Source organism: Sinohyriopsis cumingii, chromosome 6 (assembly GCF_028554795.1).
Source record: "Sinohyriopsis cumingii isolate HCF-2022 chromosome 6, ASM2855479v2, whole genome shotgun sequence".
Taxonomy (NCBI): Eukaryota; Metazoa; Mollusca; class Bivalvia; order Unionida; family Unionidae; genus Sinohyriopsis; species Sinohyriopsis cumingii.
In genome coordinates, this window is record NC_142966.1 from 167,108,126 (window position 1) to 167,134,264 (window position 26,139).

A 26,139-nucleotide genomic window follows, 5' to 3' on the forward strand; every position below is an offset into this window, starting at 1 on the left:
TCAGCATATATCTGGACCAGAACAGCTGGTGCTAATTAGTGGTGAACAAAGGGACTTTGTACATGCATTACTCCACCCAGATTGGCCCGCTCAGGCTTCCAAACGGATGGTCAGATGTCGGACAAACGGAAGGCTGCCATAATCCATCGTGACAGCTACTGTAAAGTCTGGATATAATAAAGTACCTACGGGGTTCAAGGTAAGTCCCTCAGAAGATATGGAATGGTGCATTTCATTTGCTGTACACGAAAAATCAATTATACAGTTATTCAACATGACTCAAAAACACGTACACGTTTTACTCAAAATCATCACAAAATATATAAAAAATGGATTCCCTGATTTGCAAGGTTTAATAACGTCGTACACAATGAAAACTGTTGTTCTCTGGCAGGTAGAACATCACCACACCAGGTACTGGGACCAAAGTCACCTACTAGATCAACTCATGATAGGTCTATACTGTCTGTAATCTTGTGTGGAGTGCAGTAATATGCCAGCTTACTTCATCACGGAAAACAATCTGTTTGACGGGGGGGAAATATTCGTCAGACAGCACATTTGTCCATTCTACTTAACAATGTAATGTCTCAGGGAACTGGGTGCATTCTCACATTTCCCTCCATACAGCAACAGCTTCATATCATGCAGATCCCGGTCCTGAGACAGAGACTTGGTGTATATTGGAGTGGCGTAGACATGACCAGCTTCATAGGCTCATGTTGTCAGGAATATCAATGTACTGATCTATCTAAGAGAGACATATTCCATACTCTATCATTAACAGAATCACCCAATATGTCAAGACACGGGTTATTAACAGAAGTTATTTCAAAGATAATGAAAGCTAGCAGCGGGGAGGGTAAACAGACCACTTTTCTGACACGTCCGTTGACGAAAATAAAGCTTCCTACAAAAATGAAAAATATAAGGTCAATACGTCAAAACGAAGCTTCTTACTATCGCGAGTTTCTCAAATTGGGTTAGCTCATTTTGTTACTTTGTCGTTTGTTTTCAACAAGTATGTGTATTTTGTTACCTTTCGGACACTCATTTGTGGTCGCACCCTCCCTGCTGCTGTAATATATGGGTAATTAGATCATTATTATATCAGTCTCTCAACCAAAGATTTTGTCAAGACCTATACGATATCGCTATCGAGGATCATGTAAATGTAATGTTATAAATCCGTATGGGGTAGGTTGTGCCTTGGATAAGAAGTTTTTGAATTTAATCATGTCTATATCCCCAATACACCAAGTCTGATGAATGTTTCGCAGAGTATGTTTGTCATCGCCATTAAACACAATTAAAATATTGCAGTTATCTCTGATCACTTTAGGTGTTTGTGTATATCGCTAAGTTAGATAAATCAAGTCTGTGTTTTATGCCTGCCTCGAGAAAATATTCTAGCTGGATTTAATTGTTTTTCCAGCATTACGTCGTAATATACTACGAGAATATTAATACATTCATCGATGTCATCTACGGAGGGGGCTACATCAATGTCGGTGATAAAATCAATAATATGATTACCATCCTCGTCCTACAATTTTGCATCTTCATTAAAATCTTTAAGCACCTCATAGCATCTCTGATCATCTACGGACGGTGCCACTAAATACAACTTATCCTACTTGATCCATCTCATTATCAGATTATGCAATAAGTCCGTCTTTCCACATCCAGATGGACCTATGATAATTGCTCTGATAGAATTTGGTAGCGCTGGATGACGTTTTACTGGCTCTTGTTTTCCTGAAGCTGAGAAATCAATTATATCCATGTTTTACAAATATAATAAATAATATGAATCGATATTGTGTTCGATGCAGACCATCCACTCCCACAAGTGGATTAACAACAATAAAAGCAAAAAATAAAAAGCTTGCACTTACGGGTAAATGTGTAAAATGTGGTTCAAAAATATATATTTATTTCTAATAATAAAATCAGTGGTGATATCGCTGCTTCATTAGGAAAATTACCAGGAACTGTATGGGCTTAATACCCAGGAGAAAAAAAAAACATCTTCCATTATATCATTATTGTGGTCCTGGAACCCGACTTGATATCCGACTTGGTGTGAGAGAGAGAGAGAGAGAGAGAGAGAGAGTATCCAATAAATGCTATTGCTCAGTCAAGTCACGTTTATAATTTAGCATATGAAAAAGGATTTACAACAACAACATATTGCAGATGTGAAGTTGATTCATTCGTTAAATTCCATAAATATAGATATTTCAGAAAATCATTAGCTAATTGGGTGGTAAGGTCTGCAATGAAAAGTAAATTAGTATTTTGGGCTGTTAATTGATCAACCGATTATTAAAATAATGGAACCGACTTATTATAGCCCAAGATGATATTGGAAAGATAGAGCAGCAATATGTAAACTCGCTGATGTAGTAAATGTCACACGTTCTGTTGCTGAAAATTGGTTAGCATGACAGCCACTATGGCAAATTATCTGCCATCATCTATTTTAATGTCAGTATTCCTAATGAAGTTCATCAAGCAGATGTTGTGCTTTTACCACACGATACTATTAAAATTGGTAGACGTCAATCCGTGCATACAAATGCGCGTTGATTGCTCTTGGACGCTGCAATTAGATACAAAGAAGCAGAACCACTATCAATTAAAGCAGCAACTGAAGTTGCATCTGCGTTTGAACGAATTTTCCAACGAGGACTTGGACCACAAGGTGGTCTACCATGGCCTCATTTACTACAGGTTGGTCCTGGCAAGGAATGTCTTGGTGCAGTATAATCTATGATGAAAAAACATAACGTCAAAATCAGACGAGGACATACCGCAATTCATCGCGATCAAGCAATTGTTGAACGATTTAATCGAACACTTGTTGAGCGGTTATTTGAATATCAGCATGCAAAGGAAATAATTCAGAACGACAAGAGATCTCGTGAATGCGTTGCAAGAATACCAAGTGTTATAGCTGCGTTAAATAATGAAATTACTTGTGCGATTTCTATGAATCCCATTAATGTAATTACAAAATAAAAGCCCACATACTAATACAACGAGATGATTTTTCAAAACAACCAACACTAGGTAATGTGACTGGAGATAGTTATATGAACCTGGTGGACGTGCTGGTGGTAAATAAAACGAGCGACTGATCCTATTTGGAATGTGACGACATATACAATTTTCAGAGTGGTTAAATCTATGGGTCGACCTGCAATTTACAGATTAGATTCACCAGCTCCTCATTGTGGATTTGTACGTGAACAATTACAAATAATTCATGAAGACTCACAATTACCACCGCATTCACGTTCGTGAACTATAGCCAGGCTGCCAGCTGCCATACGTCGATTACATTTGAGACAGGTCAGCATCACATTTTCGCGTGTGTGGCCAAGACTACTATTCATTCTATCTGCGGTAAACTGTCTTGAATTATTATTTGAATACTGCCACACCATTACTGTTTTACAACTTGAACAAGGATTATTCTGTTGTTGTTTTAATGTCGTGATAAATTCAACATTGACATCAAAGTCGCGCTTTTTTGTCACGCTGTTTATAACTAATTTTTTTCTTACTACATCATCCAAATTGCCTGCAATTGTTTACGTAGTTTATTATTATTTTCTGTTAAAATGATAACCCTCCACAGCTGAGACATTCTTCTAACTCGAGACACTGCGAGATAAACTAAATTTGACCACTTAATACGATTATCAACAATCCAAATGAATCGTTATAGCATATCCTAGCGTCCATTGAGTTTTTACCATTGCTAATGGCTCTCAATAACACTGACAGGAACTAAAGCAGTATCATTTAACACCAGTTTTTGTTTTCTGACGATCCTGATATATCAGCGTCGATTTTTGCCGTCGAGTATCTGCTTGGCGATAACACAATGGTACATGTAGATTTGTTGAGCTCAAAGTCGGCAAATTCAGAATAACTATGTATCTTTTCTTGTTTTATTCTCCATTCGCCCTATGATGCATCAGCGACTGTATGTAGTTGTTCTAGCAATCCTGTATTTTGTATTGATATAAAATTAATCTCTGGCGACTCTAACGGCAAAATTTAGAAAATCTGTTCACCATCAATAATAGGTTTATCGAAGCAATTATGAAATCTAGTATAGCATCATCCGTAATTAATCTTGTGTAGTGTCATGCATGATCATGTGATACTCCTTGGGTGAATTTACAAATTATTTTTCTGCCAAGATATTTTGTTATTTTATTCTCAAAATTTGTTTTATCAGGATTTTCATCATGAGAATATTTATTTTGCTGCGGTAACCAATCTTGTTTCGGCGAACTATATGATGCAATTGCTTGACTTACAACTAACGATATCAATATTATAATACTACTGGTGCCCACACTTTTGTCAAAAAAAATGTTTGCCAAACCAGACATAACAAATCATAAGGGGATCTTCGACCTACTTAAATGACTCAGTATTAGCGAATCCGGTCAGGTCAAAATTTGGTAATGGTCCGTTTATCGATGTTCTGGTCATCTCATGGGTTGGATGTCCAAATCTGTTAAAATATTTCGAAAATTCTCCCATTCGAAGAAAACTTCCGGGATAACATGCAACTATATCAACTGAGATACTATCTTCATATTCGTATCTGGTAATCCATTATCCACCGTGTCCGTATTCGACACAACTGAATATTATATCATCAATAAAGTCAACCCTCGTAGGCTTCCACGAACTTTTCTCGCTTGCAAAATGAGCCACGAATGATGGAACGGTAAAATACGATGGCTGGTTTATTTTGACGCAAGATTTTTCATTTCTTCGTGGAGAGATTCTGTACGATAAATATCTCCATTAGTTCGTACAAACTGATACAAGATTCCAACGTCGGAAATCTGAAATAATCAGACTGATACAGGACCATTCTTACTTATTTCGTTAATAAAATTAAATATATCACCCTTATAAAATTGAACAGTTCGATTTTGTTCAAATATTGTTATAGCATTTGTCCACGCATGTTCATTATGATCAATCGAAGTTCATTTCGATTTATATTTCTATTCGTACAAAATCTCTCTTGTTACTGCTCTTACAGGTATTGGGAATTTTAATTTCTTTCCTAATTCAGCAACATCATTGATTGTAGCTACTTTATCCTTGGCTGATTCTGCACGCTTATTCATTTTCTTCACATCGTAGATCTGTTAGTTTATTTCCACGTTTCGCGTTTGTGAAATGTTCTGTAATTCGCTCGGCTACACAATTTAGCCTTGACAAAGACAAGGACGAAAATTTCATTGGTTTGAGATCATTAACGCTAGGTTTGTCATCCAGCGGATATAATGCGTAAATAACTGTGGTCACAGGATACGCTCGTTCATAATACGGTTTATCAATACCAGTCAACACTCCTGGTTTGGAACTTTTATTTAGCGTAGTAATATTTCCAGTGTGAACACAGACAGGGTCACGTTTGTCACGGATGATACAAGTATCGTCTTCCTCGGTATCTACCGATACAAAACACTGTATTCTAAAAAATATCTTTGATTGTCGAGATAATTAATAATCGTCGCTGCTTGTTGGTCATTCACTGTAGCATCGATAACACCTCCGTAGACACCTTCGGTGTTGCGCATAATTCTGAATGTTGAGCACACATGAGATGCACCATCGACCATAAATTATTTCTTGGCGTCATGAACAATTTTAATCAGAGTTTTCCTCGGATCAACTAGAGCTCTCCTCGGGCAGTCAGGGGTTCTTATATCCAGATCCCATATGTCCTTAGAAGGTTCGATTGTAGACAATCTCTCATATTCTTTAGTATTATATTTAAGGCATATATTATTTGAATTCAAATATACTTATATATATATATATATATATATATATATATATATATATATATATATATATATATATATATATATATATATATATATATATATACATATATATATATCTATATATATATATATATATATATATATATATATATATATATATATATATATATATATATATATATATATATATATATATATATATATATACTGATTCAAACTAACAATAACTGTAGTGGATATTTGATAGGTTATACTACTCCTTGTAACAAAGCCTTTGTGAATGAATTATGTGGACTTCACTTACAAAGTGTACGAAGTTATGGAAAAAACGTCTTTGAAGTGTGTTGTTGGGGTTAGAAGAGAAACGCAGTTGTGTGTGCAATGTGGTGATAATAAATACAGAGAGCTAAAAAGATATTATGATAATAAAAGTAATACCAACAATGATAAAGTTATAAGAAACGCTGAAGACTATCTCGCCAGAATTTCAAGATAATGATTTAGACAAATAATACTATTATATGAAATGGAGCAAAATGAGTTTGCAAAACATCATATTACCAAACATTATGAAGCATCTCGTGATCGTATCATTAGGAACTATCGACTAAAAAAACTAGTCGGTTTTGTCACTAATGCTGGTTATCTCATGTTTAGTGATGGGAAGAAAAGTTATCACTGTCATGAATTCGCGTATGAATGTTTTCGCGGATTAATTGAAAAAGGTTTTGTGATTGATCATATCAACGGTATAAATCTTGATAATGCTTTGTGTGATTTACAAGTTATTATGCAGAGACAAAATTGTAAATTTGGAGGAACTGGTGGTAATGATTTGGATTTGGGTTTTGATTTTTTTTTAAAACGTAGCTTTAACAATTTTTCAGTCATGTCGGTCGGATGTCTGCAGTGTGGCAGTTTATAGTGATATATAGAAGGTAGCATGATGTCCCACCCAGTCACATTCTCCTGACACTAGGCCGACCAGTCCTAACATTAACCTCTTAATGCTGAGCGCCAAGCGAGGCAGCTGTTAGTACCATTTTTGTAAGTGTTTGATATGACACGGCCGGGGATCCAACCCACGACCTCCCGCATCCGGTGGTAATGATAAGAGAGCATGATCAGTTATATCTGCAAATGTAAAGACAGAAAAAGAAATAATATTTCAATCGACATATGCAGCCACAACATATTTCGATATTTTCTCGGCTTTAGTAAAGCGTGTCAAAGGTAAAATAATAAGATCGATATTTTCAAAGAAATACGAAAAACATATAATGTTTAACTAATGCATATATCAATAATTATAAAGGGACATAACGCTGTCAACGATACGTATATCGATTAAAGAGTAACCTCGATTGTATTTTGCAGTAAGATTCGCTTATAAATAAATTATATTTTTGGGTTGGTTATTTTCTCCTTCGGTACAAAAAAAACCAAAACAAATCGGCGTTACAAACAACATATATTTTCAGTATTTCACTCCTGACGTAAAATAGGGAACACTTCTTTCGTAAGACAGAGTAATTTAATGTTTTATGGCTTCGTCTATGATATGATCCTTGACAAGTAAGAGGAATAACTCTATCAGCGAAGGTAGAGCCTGTAATCTTGTAAATAATGTTTATTTATTGATGAACGATGATTTCTTTTGTGGTTGTTTTTTTAAGAAAGATTATTTTTTTTATTCTGCCAGGCTTCATGCTTCATCTAGATTTTGTCAGCGATAATAATTAAGAAAAACAAAAACTACAAACAGCAAAAATGCCACGCCCCTTGCGTGAGCTACGTCAAGATTTCTAAGCATTAGTTAGCTCATACAGCATAGGACCCGTTTTGTAATAGGGTTTTTCTAAATGTTCGATCTTCATCAGCCAAGCACACCTTCACACTATGTCACCACGTGGTGGGGTTCTTTTGCACTCTCTCGGTGTTCAATTTGGGAGAGGGTGTGCAGAAATGTTGAACGTATATATGTGTGTTAAACTAATTATAATATAACGGTTATTGTTCCGTTCTGAGGCTTTTATTGTTGGTGAGATTTCGGTATAAGTACTATACAAATAATATTAATTTCCAAAATAACGGTTATAATGTCCATACAATTAGGTTGTAGAATATGATCATATCTTGTGCAGTCCATATAATTAAGTTATAGAAGAAGATTGTATGTTGTGCAGTCGATAGAATTAAGTTAACCTTGTGCAGTCCATATAATTAAGTTAAGTTAATGTTGTACAGTCTCTTAATCAAGTTAATTAGGTTAATGTTGTGCCGTCCTTAGATCTAAGATTTACTGTTTATATTTCGTTTCCTCTGAACTTGCTAGAAAGTTGTTTGGCAATTTAGGATTTCACGTTCGTGTTCTGCCGTCCTTGGACCTAATATTGTAAATATTGCGTGCCCTCTGAAACTGCTAGAATGAGTTTGACAATCTAAGGGTTCACGTGGGATTTGTGTTGTGTAAATAATTTTTTTTTTATTTTAATTATATATTTATTAAATAATGAACTATGAAAATATTAATGCTATTAGTTCTGCAATTAAAAATTAAAACATAACAATGTAAAAATATGTAATGAATTAAATCCTGAAAAATATTATCCAATCCTTGGCTATGTTCAAAGATAAAGAAGTTGAAAATTTCTTATCTCTCTCACGCGAGATTGAAAAAATTAGATCAGAATTATCTCACGAATACGGAACAAAAAAGCACTATTAATACTCGTATAAGATAATTAATAAACATAATGTCAGACCGTAAAAACGAAAACAGTGACAAAGTTATTAATGAGTAAGAAAGTGAAAGTGCTGTCAGTGACTGTACTAACAAAGTCACTAATGGGGATTGTGAAAGTGAAAGTAGTGACAATGAAAGTTATGCAGTTATGGCAAATGGGGTCCCTGTCGCTAGTGAATGTGAAAATGAATAGTTATCAATCACTTTGTCAAGGGATTCGGGTTTATTTCTATTCTGATTATAATATTTATTCAGATTATAATATTTATCCTTGACTTTAATTATTTATTTTAGTACTATATACCCATCAAATTATGCAATAAGTCCTATAACTATTAATTTTAGATCTATATAACCATAAAATTGTGAAACCAGTCCTATAATTTTTATTTTAGCACTCTATACCCATTAAGATATGAAATCAGTCCTATAATTATTATTTTTATCAATTTATACCCCATCAAATTATGAAATCTGTGAAAAAAACGATCTTTGTCTTTTATTCTGATAATATTTATTCTGATAGTATTATTTATTAAGTAATTTTCTGTTTTCAGTTTTATTTTCACAATTACGAGCACTATTCACCCAATCAAATTATTATTTCTGAATGATTTTAACAATTACGAGTACCATATACCCCATCGAATTATAAAATCTGAATGATTTTAACAATTATGAGTATCTTTTACTAGAAATCTGGACGTGACTCAGTAAAAAATAAATTCTGTTATAATATATTTATTTGTTCCTCGACAAAGTCAAGGATTATTATTATGGTTTTTTTTATTGAGATTTGTATTATTTTGAGTATTACTTATCCCATCAGTCTGAAGAAATATGAAGTATCATATACCCCATCAAGTTTTAAAATCTAAACGAGAATCAATATTAAATAAATTCTGTTATAATATATTTTATTTCCTCATTTGAAAGTCAATCACGAACGTAATGATCAATCATCTTACATACAGATTCAAATTTAAATTCTGTCATTCAATCGAGTGTCAGGATTGGTCAGTAAGTTTGAAATGTATCCTTGATAATAGCGGATTATGACAACGCAGAGGTTCTTTTACAATCAAATATCCAATATGTACTTGCGGCGTAAATGTTTATAAAATATATCCTTGTTGAGCCTGACTGGATTTGTCAACTTCAACTTGATCATTACGGTCAATTGCATCACATACAAGATTGACTACGCTAGTTAAAGTTATATTTACAATTCCTGGTGAAAGATGACGACCTCCACCATATGGATCATTGTTATGTTTGAGAATATTTGATGGTGGGTTATTTCACTACGACTCAACGATTTTAGGAAATATTTATTGATAAGATCGTTGATTGATTCCTTCAGCGTATCTGTGGCAATTCATGGTACTATGAATGTTAGTAATTGTTCTTCTGTGATTGTATATGCTTTCAGGAATAATTGCTTAAAAAGACATGAGATATATTATCACCTCGGTAAATTACATTTTCGATGACAGTTTTATTGGCATAACCTGATATAACCTGATTTAAATTATTGTTGCGATGATCTGTTGTTTTAGATAGTCGCTGTGGTATTGTGTGACGCTTACAAAAAAAAATTGCAGTTCATTGAGCATATGATTATATTCTAACTTGATATCGCCGGAATATACATCAATTTCTTGCTTGACGTATTCCTCCTCCCCCGCATAGTGAGTAGAACAAAATTTAATCATAGGAAGCCTTGTACCATCAGAAGTCTTATAAACATTTTTTATCTGTGATGAATTCAGCAAGTTTTGGTTCTAACGGTCCTTGATATTTTGGCGGAATTTCTGACCATACTCATGCTGTTTGGATTGACGATTGATATATATCCACAACGTAATCTAGGAAATTTATTTCTATCGGATTTTTGTTTTTGTTTAGATGAATATCTTCCGTAAATATCACACATTATACTTTAAGATCCGTTTTAAAACGACGCGTCTACTTGTATAATTGTGCATGGCTTTGTGAGGTGAGGTGATAACGTTGATGATGACAAAGCGTTAAGTACAGCAATTACTTGACGGCCATATATTGGCGGATCGATTATTGTCTCTGTTGGTAGTGTTGAATACCAGACTGGAATTTTTATTGTGTTTACGTAATTTAAACGTTGTTTTGGTGGTGCCAACCCGTACGAACCGAAATAAATAATTCCACTTGGAGCAATCGCGAATACAACCCAGTGAGTACTAGGACCGGAACTTTTGTCAAGATTAATGATACCGGTTTCAATATTGTTTAGTTGTTTGGGTAATTGGTCACGCATAGAAACACCTCTAAAATGCTTGATATTTAAATCAAAATTGGACATGGGAAGGAAAAGCTTTGCGTCTAGCGAATTACTCTTGAAAGTCTTAAACCCTTTCCATACCAATGAGGGGTTCCTGATAGTTTTAGACCACTTCCCTTTGTTGTATTCCTTTACCTTTTGCTTTCTTTAATGCCATTCAAGCAGTAGTTCCATCAGCACCAAATGCAGTTGCTCTGCAACGGCCGGTTTGGCTGCTGATATTAACGATTGTATACCTGGAGGAAGTGGAAATATACCACCTATTTTAACAGTATATTGAATGGCACCCACAGAAAAGTTGAGCTTGATGCCAGTCTTTGATTGTTTGACTTCATTAAAGTTACTTTGCTTACGTTGTGACAATGACATTTTATTGAACTATTTGTAATTTGCACATTTTTAGTGATATTTTTATTCCACAAATCAAACTGACACTAACATGATGATATGACCTTATTATATCATCAGAGATTTAATTACATGTTTTGTACTGGGGCATCAATGACTCTCATTCGTCCACCAAAACCTACAAGTAACATTGCTGTATCTGAAAGTATGACAGCAATTGCTCTATAATCATTAACATCAGCTGGTAGTGCATTTATTCAGGTTCCATAAATGTACGACTGACTGTCTAGACAAATCTAAATGTTCCAGCAAGAAGTAATATATCGGATATAATGTCGAGAAATCCCGCTGAGATATTTGCAAACCAGAATCAACATTCTGATCACGCCTCATAAATGTAATCAAACGTGCAACATGATTTTTTTTTCAAAATCCAGCAATACTTCTTGAGACGGTTCTTGATGTCCATTTATTCTTAAAGAAACTTCATTAACCCTAAGCTGATCAAATGCCATATGATTGTGTATTTGAGAATTCTTTCGTCGGGTATCTTGAAAAGCTATAAATACATGTCGTGGTGCTGAAACTTCCTGTTGTGATGCCATCTGCCACGCCAATGCGCCAACAGTTGTGCTTGTGATCGAGTCTGTAGTCATCGCCAACCATGATTGCGTTGATTTATCGCCGCTGTCCATAAAAGCGAGTGATGGTGACATTACTTACACCCACAACTACAATTTTGTCAGTTACACATTTCCACGAAGTGTCGTGGTTCCCGCTGAATCAACAACTTCAGCGAACCAGATAGCATCGTCATCCCTGGAATGTCGAACGAGAACAAATATATTATTTGCCCTGAAGATAACCTTTCAAACATTTCTGCAGAAACCGAAGATATGTGACAGTGTTATTGTACAACTATCTTCTTTCCTGTGCATCAATTTGATTTTTACGGGCTACGAATCCCAAATTAAAATTATTTGCGTTTACAAAGAATAAATTTCAACATCAGCGTCGTCACCCGCAGCAGTAACCAATTTGGGGCGCCAAAAAATATAAGGTCAGCCATCAGCGCGATCAATAGTATCTTTTGCAAATATCATTGACGGACCAGCAGACCGTGAATAATCATTGCTGTATCGGGATAACCCCAATATCGTCGTAGCCACATCAACATCATTATGACAAACTTCATTTTCCCGATCATTAATAATATATCGTGCACTGTTAATGTCATAAATCCGTTATTAACAAACCCACCCTGCGCATCATCATATGGAGTATTATCAGTTTTTACAAGTCTTCCCTGAACTTCAAGGAATGCCTTGGCAGGCAAGAAATATCTGTTTGTATCCTGATTTTGGCTATCTTTCATAAGAATAATACTGATAATCACGCACATATTCATTTTTGATAACTGGATCATCCATGTCAAATGCTTGATCAGATATACGTTTGAACAATTTATTATAATTAACACAAATTCCACCTCGTCAAATTCCATTTCTTGCTATGAGACTAGCAGTTATATTTTTATATGGGTATACCAGCCAAATATGCTAATTTTTTATTCGCAGCTTGATTTATTATTTACTGACATTTGCAGGCATAATTTCGGTACTGCGAAATTTTACTGATTGTGGTTTTCATCGTATTAATCGTGCTAATCTATCTTTGATTGCTGAGAATGCTTTACCGGCGACATCACCAACAGCACCAACATATTTTTCACGAACAACGTCAAAAGCTTTCATTGATAACTGTTTTGCAATTGGTATTACGTTTAGGGCAATCCTTCTGAATAGACCATAAACAACATCACCGAGTCAATCTCCATATGTAACTTTATACGTAGGTAATCGCAAATTTATCACTCTGACCGAGGTCGGTCCGCTTAAACACTATGTATGATCATCTTATTTTAGTCATTTTATCTAATTACACTTAATCACTGTGGTAATTATCAACGATTTCATCAATGAGAGACTGATAAACATTAATATCCCTGATACCACCTGTAAATAATCGTTACAAATATCAGCTGCCTCATTAATGATTTCTGGGGAATTATTACCAGCTCGATTTCCGCCAATCAGAATTTATAGTCGATCAAAATCAACATGGACGTTATTTGGGCGTGAAGTAATAAAACCATTTCCTCGAGTAATAGGACGACTTCCAGTTGCTCCTTTTGCTTCTTTCGTACTTGGTGAACGCAATTCCCTCCTGTTTCTAATTTCTTCAGATACCAAATCTTTATTTTTTCCTTGTTCGTTCAACAATTTTACGTTTCGACGTTATTTAAATTTCCTTTCAATCCCTTGTTGTTTTCGCTTTTTCAAGTTGTTGCCCTCATTCATGCATTGCTTGTTTAATATGCTCATCCACTATCTGGATGAAGATGACAGGATTATTAACATCTTCCTCAGATCTGATTTACGGAGTATTAGTAGAGTATTAGTAGAGATGCGATATACATCCCAAATCCAATAGAAAGATCTCATCTTCGTAATATATTCGGGTTTTACATACTTATCTCTTCCATATTATCCAATGTTAATTACTTGGTTTAGGTCTTTGATACAAGTTGTATTTATAATTTTAATTCTACCTCTTGGTAGAGATTGTGGGTCTTCAGGTTATGGTTGAGGAGGTTGCTGGGGTGGTGGTTGAGCTGCTTGAGTAAGGCCAGCAATATCAGCAGGCACTGTTTCAAGAGCTCTTTGAGTCGCCTCAGCGGCTGTAACAATTTTCCTGGTTGGTTCGACAATTGGTTTTAACACTTCTTCTGCACCTTCTGCGCATTACTGAGATTCCTGAAGAGCTTGTAATTTTTGTTTAACAGAATCACGGACTGGAAGATATTTCTTAATTGGCTCTAATCAGTCTCAGGCCAATCTAGATGTTCGAGATTCCATTTTTTTGTGTACAATCACACATTATTATTTTACATTATTAATGATTTAATTACTCACACATTTATAGAAGCAGGGAGGGTGCGACCACAAATGAGTGTCCGGAAGGTAAACAAAACACGCATACTAGTTGATAATAAAAGACAAAAGATAAAGTAACAAAATGAGCTTACCCAATTTGAGAAACTCTAGATAGTTAGAGGCTTCAGTTGACGTTATTGACCTTATGTTTTTCATTTTCGTAGGAAGCTTTATTTTCGCGAACGGAAGTGTCTGAAAAGTGGCCTGTTTACCCTCCCTGTTGCTAAGCTACACTTGCATATATAAACATAGCCATAATGACGAGTGCGGGAATGTCAAATAGAAGGAAATATGAATTGTATCAACCCTTGCTTCATATTGCTTTTGCCAACATTGACACCGATAGAATGTCGGGAAGAGTTAATTTGGCGGGGTGCTATATGTACTTGGAAAAGCAAATAATGCAATGGAAACATTGTACTCCATGCCAAAAAAAGAAAAAACGACTTATACTGGATGTATTTTAAAGTGTCATTGACAAAATATCATTTGTAAAGTTTACAGCTTCACAAACGCAAGAGAAGCTGTTATCACAAGACTTGGCAGAGAGGAATATGTACAACAATGCTTATCATTACGTGTGAAGTACACTATGGATGAGACAGATATTGTTCCAAATGTTATTAAATATGAATTCTTCCATTCATCGGAGCTCCTCTATAGCGATTATAGAACCGACGTTGACCCTGATATGCTGAGGTACTACCTGCTATACAAATGTCATACAGTACTGGGGAATGAATCAAATGCTCAAGCTGCCTTCAATAACTTGATTATGATCGCTACCAGGGAAAGATTTGACCCATGTATGGAAAAACGCTATGTTGCGCTAAATATACTGGGTCTGTGCCATCTGGAGAAGGAGGATCCTACATATGTTTTGGCCGAGCTATGAGACTACGTCCTAGGTTGTTGTGGCGAAAATGGTCCACATCTACACCACATCTACACCTTGGCACCTAGCAGTACTAGTGCCCAAATTAATCAACAGGTAAAGATAGACCTGTTGCTACTTTTTATGAGTGATGTCCATTTGCGTAAGGTCAGTGGTCATTCTGGGTAGATGATTCATATTTATACAAAACGTATTTAAGAAAAAAATACATAGTGTGCTTCATATAAATAAACATAACGAAAGTAACTATACTGGCACAAACGGACACACTCTCGTGAATTTAATTAACTAATTAGCGCTTTTATATGCTGTAATTTTTAAAATATTTAAATCTATTAGAGCTTTTTCTTTTCTTTTTTCCTATCCATTTCGTTTAATCGATAAATATAATCTTCAGCATCACCCTCAGTTGAAATTGCATGAAAATCTGTCTTTTCTAACTGTACTGACTAGATGCACTGAGTAAGGGTTCTCATCCTATTGACACTTGTTTGTGCATCTACACTTTAAAACCATATATATATATATATATATATATATATATATATATATATATATACATATATATATAGTCTTAAAATAATTTACAGATATGAGCGAAAACCAACAACTTATTAAAAAGTACCCACGGTATTGTAAATTCAATGGCAATTGCTCCTTAAAGTCGAAAGGTATAAAGTTAGATGATTAATGCCAGTGTTATTCCAAATAAGTACCAATCCTGAAAGTGTTGATGTACCTGGGGTCACGAATATGCAGATGTACCTGTGGCCAATAGTGTGACGATGTGTTAACATTCTCTTGATGTATTGCAATATTATAATCCAGAAATGTCCTTGTCCAAATTCACTATAATCCAAAACTACTGTTATTGTCCAAGAGTACTTCTGAGGAGCACTTTGTATTGCCAGTGAACAATAATTTAAACAAAATAATTCCACCTAATGAAATACGGAAAACAGCAATAAGACTGATTCTGCTAAAAATGTTAAAGCAAGATTGAGTCATTTCTGATGTAATCAACATTATATAAAAAATAAGACACTATATAGAATCAAAAGGATGATCTAAAGCTCAAAGCGATAAGGTCTATTTATAAAATTATAATAAAGAACATGCCATTATCAGGTACAATTGGCTCCTCCATGAGGTAATTCCCGTGTCCGAGATCCAGATCCAAATAAACATATTTACCTCCATCAATGATAATCCTAATACTTAACCCATACTCATAGAGGAATATTAAAAATGTATTGTGTTACTTACAATATACATGTTACTTGTCAGGTTAACAATGAACGTGATTTTGGACATGTTCAAGTACTAAATAAAATTGTATATAACTTATAATCATGGAGAAAAATGAAACTAACAAACACTGCAAATGAAGCATACATGCTCTAACCTGTATGGTAGTATTCATTCTGAATAATAATCGATTCAGTCCATATTGTTACGCTCCTCATGTAGGATTCAGTGATTACACTCTCCGCTCTGTCTCCAACATGGGATGATCCGGGTTATTATTAATAGCTTATCGTACAGAGAACAAATTGCTTTGTCTTAAGTTTATGTAATAGTGTCAATATACATCGCCATGAGAACCATATGAAAGATTAGCTTATACTATCATCATCTTGAAATAAATGTATTATTATTATTATTATTATTAGCGACATACAGTACGAGGTCTTTTTCCCCTTAGAGCTGCCGTCTGTTTTTTTATAGATGAATAGTTACTAATCGTACAAATGTTACAAATTTGTAGAAAAATATATTGTTGTTATTACAAAAGCTTCAGTTTTGTTTAGTTAAATCCTATTAATAGGTTTACTGTTATATAAATCTCACTTTACTGTATAGTATCCATAATTTAGTTCACTTTGTTGAACCTTTCCATTTGATCCTACCACATGCTTACGTGTATTATTCAATATTGTGCAAGCCCTCAACCCTGACAACAGCTTTTGACCCGCCTGTTGCTCATGAATAAAGAATTGCAACACACAAAAGGCCTCACTACCGAGCGAACAAAAAAGCTACGGCGTGTGTCTCAACTGAGTTCCATGTTTCTCCAATTTCCAAGTGACGTAAAGACGACATTCGTTTGTCAGCAGAAGAGTTCTTTAAAGGCGCAGACTCTACAAAAAATTCTATAATCACCTGATTATCACATGATGAAACTCTAATTTCACACTTGAATGGATATCTTACTTCACATTTGTAGGACACATCAATAAAACGATCCATGTCGAATACTGACACTTTAGGCCATGCAGTTTGAAACACGACCCAAACCTCCATATATATATATATATATATATATATATATATATATATATATATATATATATATATATATATATATCGTTCAATCATATGTCAGTTCTGTTATAGCCAAAATCTCTGAACATGTAATGTTTAGCTAAGTATCGATACGGTGGGATAACATGGGCAACAGAAGAAGAAACAAAAACCCCATTGATTATTCTATCAGATGCCCATTCCCCCGTGAAATTTCACAATATTAGATGCATGAAGGAAATATGACGCTGAACAAAAAGTAACTTACATAAAGTTGAAGTTACGAATTTCAATTGGAAAGCTATTAGTCATAGAACAGAAAGGGATAGAGCAATATACTTTATGTTCCAACAGAGGCAAAACAAAGACGCTAACGAGTAGTATAATTACTGGTTTACTTACCACCAGGAATCGTAAATGATGTTGCGTTCATATATAATGTTGGGTTATAACCCTGATCATTATATAATTATAATGCAACTATTGATATATGCAACAACGTAGCTCATCTTAAGTAGTACGTTCTAACTTGCGTTTTATATTCTGACACAAAGATTTGGGACAATTTATATTCAAAATTGTTGTGGGCTAAAACTCATTCTGGTTAAAATTCTATACAGGTATGTTTGGGTATACATATTTTTTCCAAGCCACCTCCATCCTAGTATCTGTTCCATTAATGCATTTTAAAATGCAAGTATGCTGCATAACATCAAAGTCAGTACACTCAAAAATGTTGAAACTAAATGTAAAATAACGGTAAGACACAATGAACCAATCTTTCACAATTAAAGCACAGACATAGAAATGAGCATTATCTTACCACAATGCCACCCTCCCACAGGTCATACATAATGGCTGAAATTGCATAATGACACTTTCAACAAACCTTGGGGCCCAGAGTGGCCGAGTGGTCTAAAGCGCTTTTCGTTACGGATAACGGCCATCTCACCTCTGTCTGTGTGGGTTCGAGTCTAGGTTTCGGCCAATTAGGGTATGTAAGAAATCTTGCTAATAGCTTATCGTGGGTCCGGTGGTTCTTCCCGGGGTTTTCTGGGGTTCTTCCTCCACCATTAATACTGACCGTCATGCACATCATATCTTGTGCTGAAAAATCACGTTAAACCCAACAACAATATCAACAAACCTTTATTACTTGTTTAGTTCATATGTTTGTGACTAACACAATCAAACAGCTGGTGGCGACACAGATATAAATAACTGATATTATGATATTTCTTTAACGACTACGCATTTTCGTATTACTTCCGCCATGTTGAATTTCTCCACTGGTATCGAATTATTCAACAGTGCGTGCCTGACCGTATGTGCGGGGCATCATGGGAGGCCATAGGACCGAGCTGATTTAGAATCTATATATACCTGCAAGGGTCCGTGTTCCTCAAATTTCCAGTGACCCGTCCCATAAATAATTTAAACGAGAAAATATACTTGATATTTTACCTCAGAGCTAAGAATTGCTTGCCTTCCAGGAGAAACTTAGACTTACAAATTTTTAGAGGGAGAATACTTTAACTATCAGCCATTATAAATACATGCCCATCGAAGTTAGACTAATTATCTCTATTTCGCTCTTATTAATAACGATTTCTGGGAAACAAAAACAATCATTTTGTGACACTTATTTCAACTGGCACAATATTGTCTCGGTATCGGCTCAACTTAAACGTTTTCTGATCCTTATATCTCAAATTCACCGTCCCTCGTCCATATATTTAGCCATTATGAAAAAGGATTCTAATAAACATCAATCAAGCCCCAAGCAGGTATGTTAAAGATAATGCAGTCAGAGATTTAACACGGTACCTAAAGTCATTAGGCAATGTACTTTGCAGTGAGGCAGGATTCACCCAGTTATGTTTTCCCATAACACATTACAAACTTCGTACTATTACATCAGCAATACTTAATGAATAGATGCATTAAAAGGGACACTTCTATCATCTATTTTACATCTTCTTATTCCCAAACCCCACCCTTTACAAACATTATTTTAGCACTCGTATCAAATGGAGTTCAATATTTTTCACCGAGAAAACAACAGTGCGATAAACAGAGATACAAACCCCACGAAAATGGATCTTTATAGATCGAAGCTGGTGAACATTCCATCACAAACCTGATTGTACTATTCGAAAATCGATAAGAGGCTTTTGTTTGTAAATTTACCTCTGACTGTATATAAGTAAACAAGCCACACTTAAATGGTATGCAGAGGCTTATGGTGAAAGTGAAAGTATGGTAATATCAGTGTCATACAATATTGATAAATGCTATTCATAATGCAGAATAGTAATGTTTGCACTTTATCTCAGTATTGAGTGGACATAATGCAATATACCGGGTTTATATAGTGCTTTTTATGCCATAATAGTATATCTGTGATGCCAATTTGTCACGCTCATATATAACGGAATTCTCCGTATGTGCAAACGTACGGTCAATCCAGTTAATTTGCTCGAAAGGTAAAGATATATGATTAATATATTTTGATAATGTTGTAAAAGTAGTGTTTGCCGTACAACAGAGGACGAACTTTACTGCGATAGTTTACTAACGTATTCGTTTAAAGTTTTAAATTGCATCAAACCAAACAGTTGCTGGCTCACAAGCAACATAAAAAACTAAATTAGTAGACTGAGCCCCTATTGTCCATTACACCATGATGCTACATTGTAGCGATTACAAGAACAACTCACTTGTCTCTTTTCTGTCGTTCCATCACTGATGACCAAACTTCATGTAGATTTGTAATAATAGATGTTCATTGCCAAGTTGTAATCGAGTTAAAGGATACACTGAATAAATAATGATTAACTGTGTACTGTCCCACACAAATGTTAAGGAAGATTGTTTTCAATGTAACATTCAAAACAACAATTCTCAGCATTTATATACAATAATAGCCAACTTATACAGATTTGACATTAGGATAAAAATAATTTATTCAAAATCCAATGTGGACCTGCGACACAATCCCCACCGCTTTCTTATGTGTCAATAATACAAGAAATTGTGTTGTATTGTGTCCGATGAATGATATTGACGTTATCTAAGAATGTAATTTAGAATTATATCGTTATATCGTTGCAAAGATGGCCATGACCCACTATTCAGTGAGCTGTGTCTTACAACGCTCTTCATTCGTGATTCAATACAAAGCCTCACTATTAAATGGGAGTAATTTGTAATGACTATACACAGCTGACACAATAAGGCCAATATAACAAACGCAATAAACATGTACATAATACTCTTACGTATCAAACTTCAGCTAGCAACAGAGTGTGATTATGTAAAATGCAGGTTAAACATACTAATGTTACATGCTTCAAAGGTAAATGAGGTAAAGATTAAGAAAACATACATACATACATACATACATACATGCATGCATGCATGCATGCATACATATATACATATTTACATACACACCCACCTATCGCCTCTCTCTCTCTCTTTCTCTCCATACATGATTGCCAAACAATGTGTTAACAACACCCAATGCACTTCGTTTCTCAAAGACTGAACATTCAAAAGGAAATAGTTATGTACATAATACTAATCAATCTCAAAGTGTATATGGAACTACAACTGTCTTGTACAGATTGAACATTTGGACAATTTGCACAGTTTTATATAGATCTTCCTCCACCCTCCTAACCTTTTCATCGTTACAAATGCGAGAATATGACTGGTCGCTATGTTAGATGAATGATATTGACGCATTACAAGACTATTATGTTTAGACAATTATTATGGCATTTCAATACCGAACCTGTAAGAATTTGACCCGCTGAACAAGTTGTCGAGAAGATAAATAGGAAACGTCGCTTTACAAGAAAAGAATTTTCTAAAGTCTTTACCCAACACAAAATTTCACTTTAAAATGGAAGAAAATGACTTTTTGCCACTGACGGAATCATGTGTATATAATAAACGTAAATAAAGTACTCTTAAGTGTTCCAACACAGCTTGTGAAGAAGGTGCAGAGAAATTCTCTCTCTCTCTCTCTCTCTCTCTCATTAAAATACGTAGAATGTAATCCTAAATAAATGCAAGAAACCAAGAATCGTCGTTTACTATATTTTGCATTTTAAAAATGTTTGGGATTACGAAAACTCTAATCACTTGACTTAAAAGTTTCATATTAAATTCAGTAAATATTGGGAATTGCGTCTTGTGAAGATTGAGAAAAGATGCATACAAATAACCATGCACACAAACATATATGTGTGCGCACATAAACCCATAAATAGATACAAACGTATGTATTTATTTACACGCGTACGTGAACAATAAGTAATACATGCATGCATACATACATGTATGAATCCATTCATCCATCCTTAGATACACTGACATGTTGTTTGGATGATTTTCTTACATCCTATCATACATATCTGTCATACTATATTATTATATTTATAAAGTGATGTTTTGTATTGGAATGTTAAATCCAATGAGAAGACAATTTGTCATTTAGACAATCTGGAAAGAAGCGTCAAATTCTCAGGAGGTCACATCGACATCGGTATGTAGGGTAAATCATATTAACCGTCTCGTCAAATACGACCACACAATAAAGCTGATTCAATTTACGATCAAGGTTTATATTAGACTTTGGAAAGTCATTTATAACAACCAATGTAACGGGCCAAGTCTATAAAGTGTACATAGGATGAATGTTTACATCTCAATAGTTTCCAATGATCCAGTTATGCGTCCGTGGAGTTTAAAAGATAGGCTCTGTGACTAATACAGATCGTACCTATTATTTGTATTTGCAAGCTAAATAAGCATAATATGTTTTAATATTGATTATCATATACACGGATAGCGTTTTGTTTAAAAACTAAACCTATTTGTTTTGAATTACTATTTGTTTATCCTATAACTTCATTCTGCAATATTACGTATCAATACGTATGCAGTAGAGTGATCAATCAGTGTATTAATAGTTTTTTTATTAGTTAAATAATACATAAATTGGAAAGGCTAGCATTTGCTTAACTTCGGTTGACTTAATAAATCTTTCTAGAGCAATCTTGATTCATATTAAGGGTACACGGACTTCCAAAGGGTGGTACCGAATATACACGGGTAAAAATGGTGTGATGATATTAAGTACAAAATAAATAGGGCAACGCCAAGGCTGGATAACTAATTAGCTCATTCACTCCCCGACCATCCAGGTACATAGCAGAAGCTTATTCTTACACAACGGCTATCTCACAACCCAAATCCCTAACTCCATAGGATCTGAGCGAATAAAGCTATTACCATGCCAATTGAATATAGCATTTTCCAATACCTTTTGAATGCTCATCAATGGTATTATTGAGAATGGCGCAAACATTACGCAATGAAGGTACAGTACATAGTTTGTCAGACATTCAGGTCATATGTCCATTCTCTAGCTTTCTGTCACTGTCACTGTATAGCATATATATAAATCCAGACTGCAACTGACAAAACAAACTCGAAAATATATTTTAATTATGAACAACTTGCAAATTTAGATGTTATGTACTAATTACGTTAATATAGATTCTTTCTCAGATAAAAACAGAAGAACAGAAGTAAACAGAGCGAAAACATTTTTTCGTCAAACAATGAAGCATTATGCAGGTAACACATGTAAATAAATCAAATGATGTATACGTGGTTACAAATAACTACCTGATTATTTAAACATGACACTCAACTGTTTCTCAAACATGTATAGGGTGTCTGACACCCAGCTGATTGACAAGATTTCGGAAAATCAAAAGTACACAATGTACTCAAAATTCCAGCTTTAACTAAAATAGTAATACAATTACACAACTCAAAGGATTAGGAAAATTACACGAGTGGCTTACACACCTCGGCCGGACATGTTCATGAATCAAAAAGTGCGACATTCGCACATAAAAGCGGGACTGTTGTGGCTCCATTCTTAGAGTCCCGATCAATTGAAAATCTCGACCTTCGAGAATTAACCAGTCGCAAAAGCACTAGTTGCGTAGGCGACTTAAATCCTTTAATAGATTGATTGTTTCTCAGCAGTTGATTGCTCCTTTGCAAATAAATGCTGCGAACTCATCAGCTATCTTTTGACTCGTATCGCAATTGAAGTCATTGGCACTGATGGCACCTCGACAGATGATACGGTTACCAGGCGCGATATTGGAGCATAAACGTGCCTGCACCGAGGTAAGTATCATGTAAGTAAATATTCTAAAATACAAGTTATTTATAAATGTCTGGTTTTTATTCCTTCATTAAACTCAGATCTTCCCTGAACAAAATATGTTTGTCATATTATTATGGTGTACTTGAACGGCTCATGAATTCTAAAATAAAATTGCCCGACTCCTGGATAAGCTCAAATTTGCAAGGAAAAAGTCAGCGGACAAAAACACAAAACTGAGAAGAATTATTGCTTTATATAAGAGCCCCTCTCAGGTTCCTAGCAATGTTAGCTAGTCACTTTCGGTAAGTCCTCCCATTAGGTCGAAATATTATAAAGGTTTATATGTGTTTGTGTATCACCTTAATGTCTTTGGTATGTCTTTCTCGACTAAAAAACAAAGAGAAATTCGGATATAAAAATATTTATTTTTTTTTTTTTTAAATTGGGGATTCTCTCTTTTTGTTCTAACATATTGAAGAGTTTCTGGTTATTAGGGTTCATAATCTCACGTCTCCCAATTTACCTTACCCAGTTGTAAGGACTTGAGATTATGGGGGTCGTACTGCCTTCTGCAGGCACAAGCTATAGGCTGGTTTCCTTCCCGCCTGTTTGTCCTACGTGGTCATTGGCAAGAGATCCTCCTATCCTCCTGTGTTTGCTATATGTTTGATGCTATATTGTGTTTTTGTCTTCCCCGTGTTTTGTTAAGACTGGCGTAATACATGAACTTCGAGTCATGGTTGCTTAATTACTGTGTATTTATTTATATAGCAAAGAGGGATTAAAATACAAAAAAATTAATGAACGTCGGTTGCCTTGATATAATACAATAACTCTCACTCTACGGGCAAACTTACCGACAAGGGTTCGTGCTCAGTTCCTAATGCTTTATGTTCTCTAAGGTTTACACCCTAATATTTATATTAACACCTTTAATTAGCATTTTTAAGTAGCGCATTCTTCTTCTGCGTACCTGATATCAGTCGGGTTTTTTTTTGTTGTTTTTTTGTTGGTTTTTTTTTTATGCACTGTATGTGTCATTTCTATTCTGTAGCCACTATCATTGTCAGTCTCGTATTTTCTCCCGCAGGCGTGATAATGTAAATATGCATTATTTAATGCAAAAGTTTTGACATATAAGGAATACATATTTATATTTTAACTTATTAGTTACAGTGAAATCGTAATATGTTGTAAGTATTGCTGACCTTCCAGTAAGACAGTCAGATATTCTACAATCTGTTTTTCAAAGATTTTGCTGAGTTAATTGATAAAAATAGAACTCATGAGAATTCTATGACAGGCGTGTGCTTGGAAATAAGAGGTATTTGTCTGTAATGATTAGCTACCAGGGGAATTTCGTTCAAAGATGGATTGATTCTAGGAAATTTCAGCACCCACAGGCAACATTTATGATATAGTATTTCCGTATTAATTGCAGGAGATTATATATATATATATATATATATATATATATATATATATATATATATATATATATATATATATATATAAACATTTGCTATGCTTTTGCTTTTCTAACTTTATAAGGCTGTACATATATATCTTCGTGTATCATTGATACGGACATTATACATACATACATACATACATACATATATACGCACGTACGCACTCACGCACGCACGCACGCAAGCACACTGCCGGAGTCATGGTCGGCTTATAGAGAGACATCCCATCTTTCCGCCGCATTGTCGCCGAATTCGGAAAATAAGAGACTTTGTTTATGGCGTTCCTTTCAAACATCATCATCGTCCCGTCATTGCGTGAGCGTTCGTCGCTCTAGAAGGCCAATCTGAAGATGGATGTAGGGACGCCCAAATGATCGAGGCAGAGTTCCACTTGTACGACTTACAAACTATTCAAACATATTTTAAACTTAGTATTTGATATATCTAGAGCGAAAGGTTATTTGACCTTGCTAAAATCAATCAACCACAACTTTTCAGTACAGTGAGAGCGTTGGAAAAATATATCAATATGGGGATGATATAGATGATGAGTTTCACTATTCATTTGTGTGTTCTTATATCTGCAGTGGCTGTTTCTTCTTGTCTTACTCGAGCTGGTTTAGCGTGATGACTCTCAATCAGACATAGTCAGTCAATTTACACTCGAAAGGGTCCTGACTCCTCTCGAATTACGGAGAATATATAACTTCCCAGTTTGGCGTCACACCATGTAGTACAGCACGTTGAGAGCAGTCATCATGTAGGCATTATCTCGCACATCAGTACATCGGACGGTTGCGCAAACAGCGCGTCAGGAGGCTCAACAACAGCTGGGTCAACCTGACAGGCCGATCAACGACGTCCATAATAATAGAACGCCTACGGCATTCTCCAAATTTTTCGCATACACTCTGCAGTGCCGGTGAAAGACAGGAAATCTTGGCGACACTATCAGGCGCCAGAAAGGTCACATTGATGGGGCTGCAAAAGTGTGTGTGTCGGTGTGTGTTTTGGATTTTTAATGT

At 35.0% G+C, this 26,139-nt stretch overlaps 1 protein-coding gene across 1 annotated transcript in view; it reads left to right on the top strand.

Moving 5' to 3' along the window:
• The window catches only part of LOC149798487 (uncharacterized), a 74,968-nt gene continuing 48,829 nt past the window's right edge, over positions 1–26,139 (top strand). Inside the window, exon 1 of the mRNA XM_089963686.1 lies at positions 1–199. The gene's annotated coding sequence lies outside the window, so the exon portion shown is untranslated. The remainder of the gene's footprint in view (positions 200–26,139) is intronic.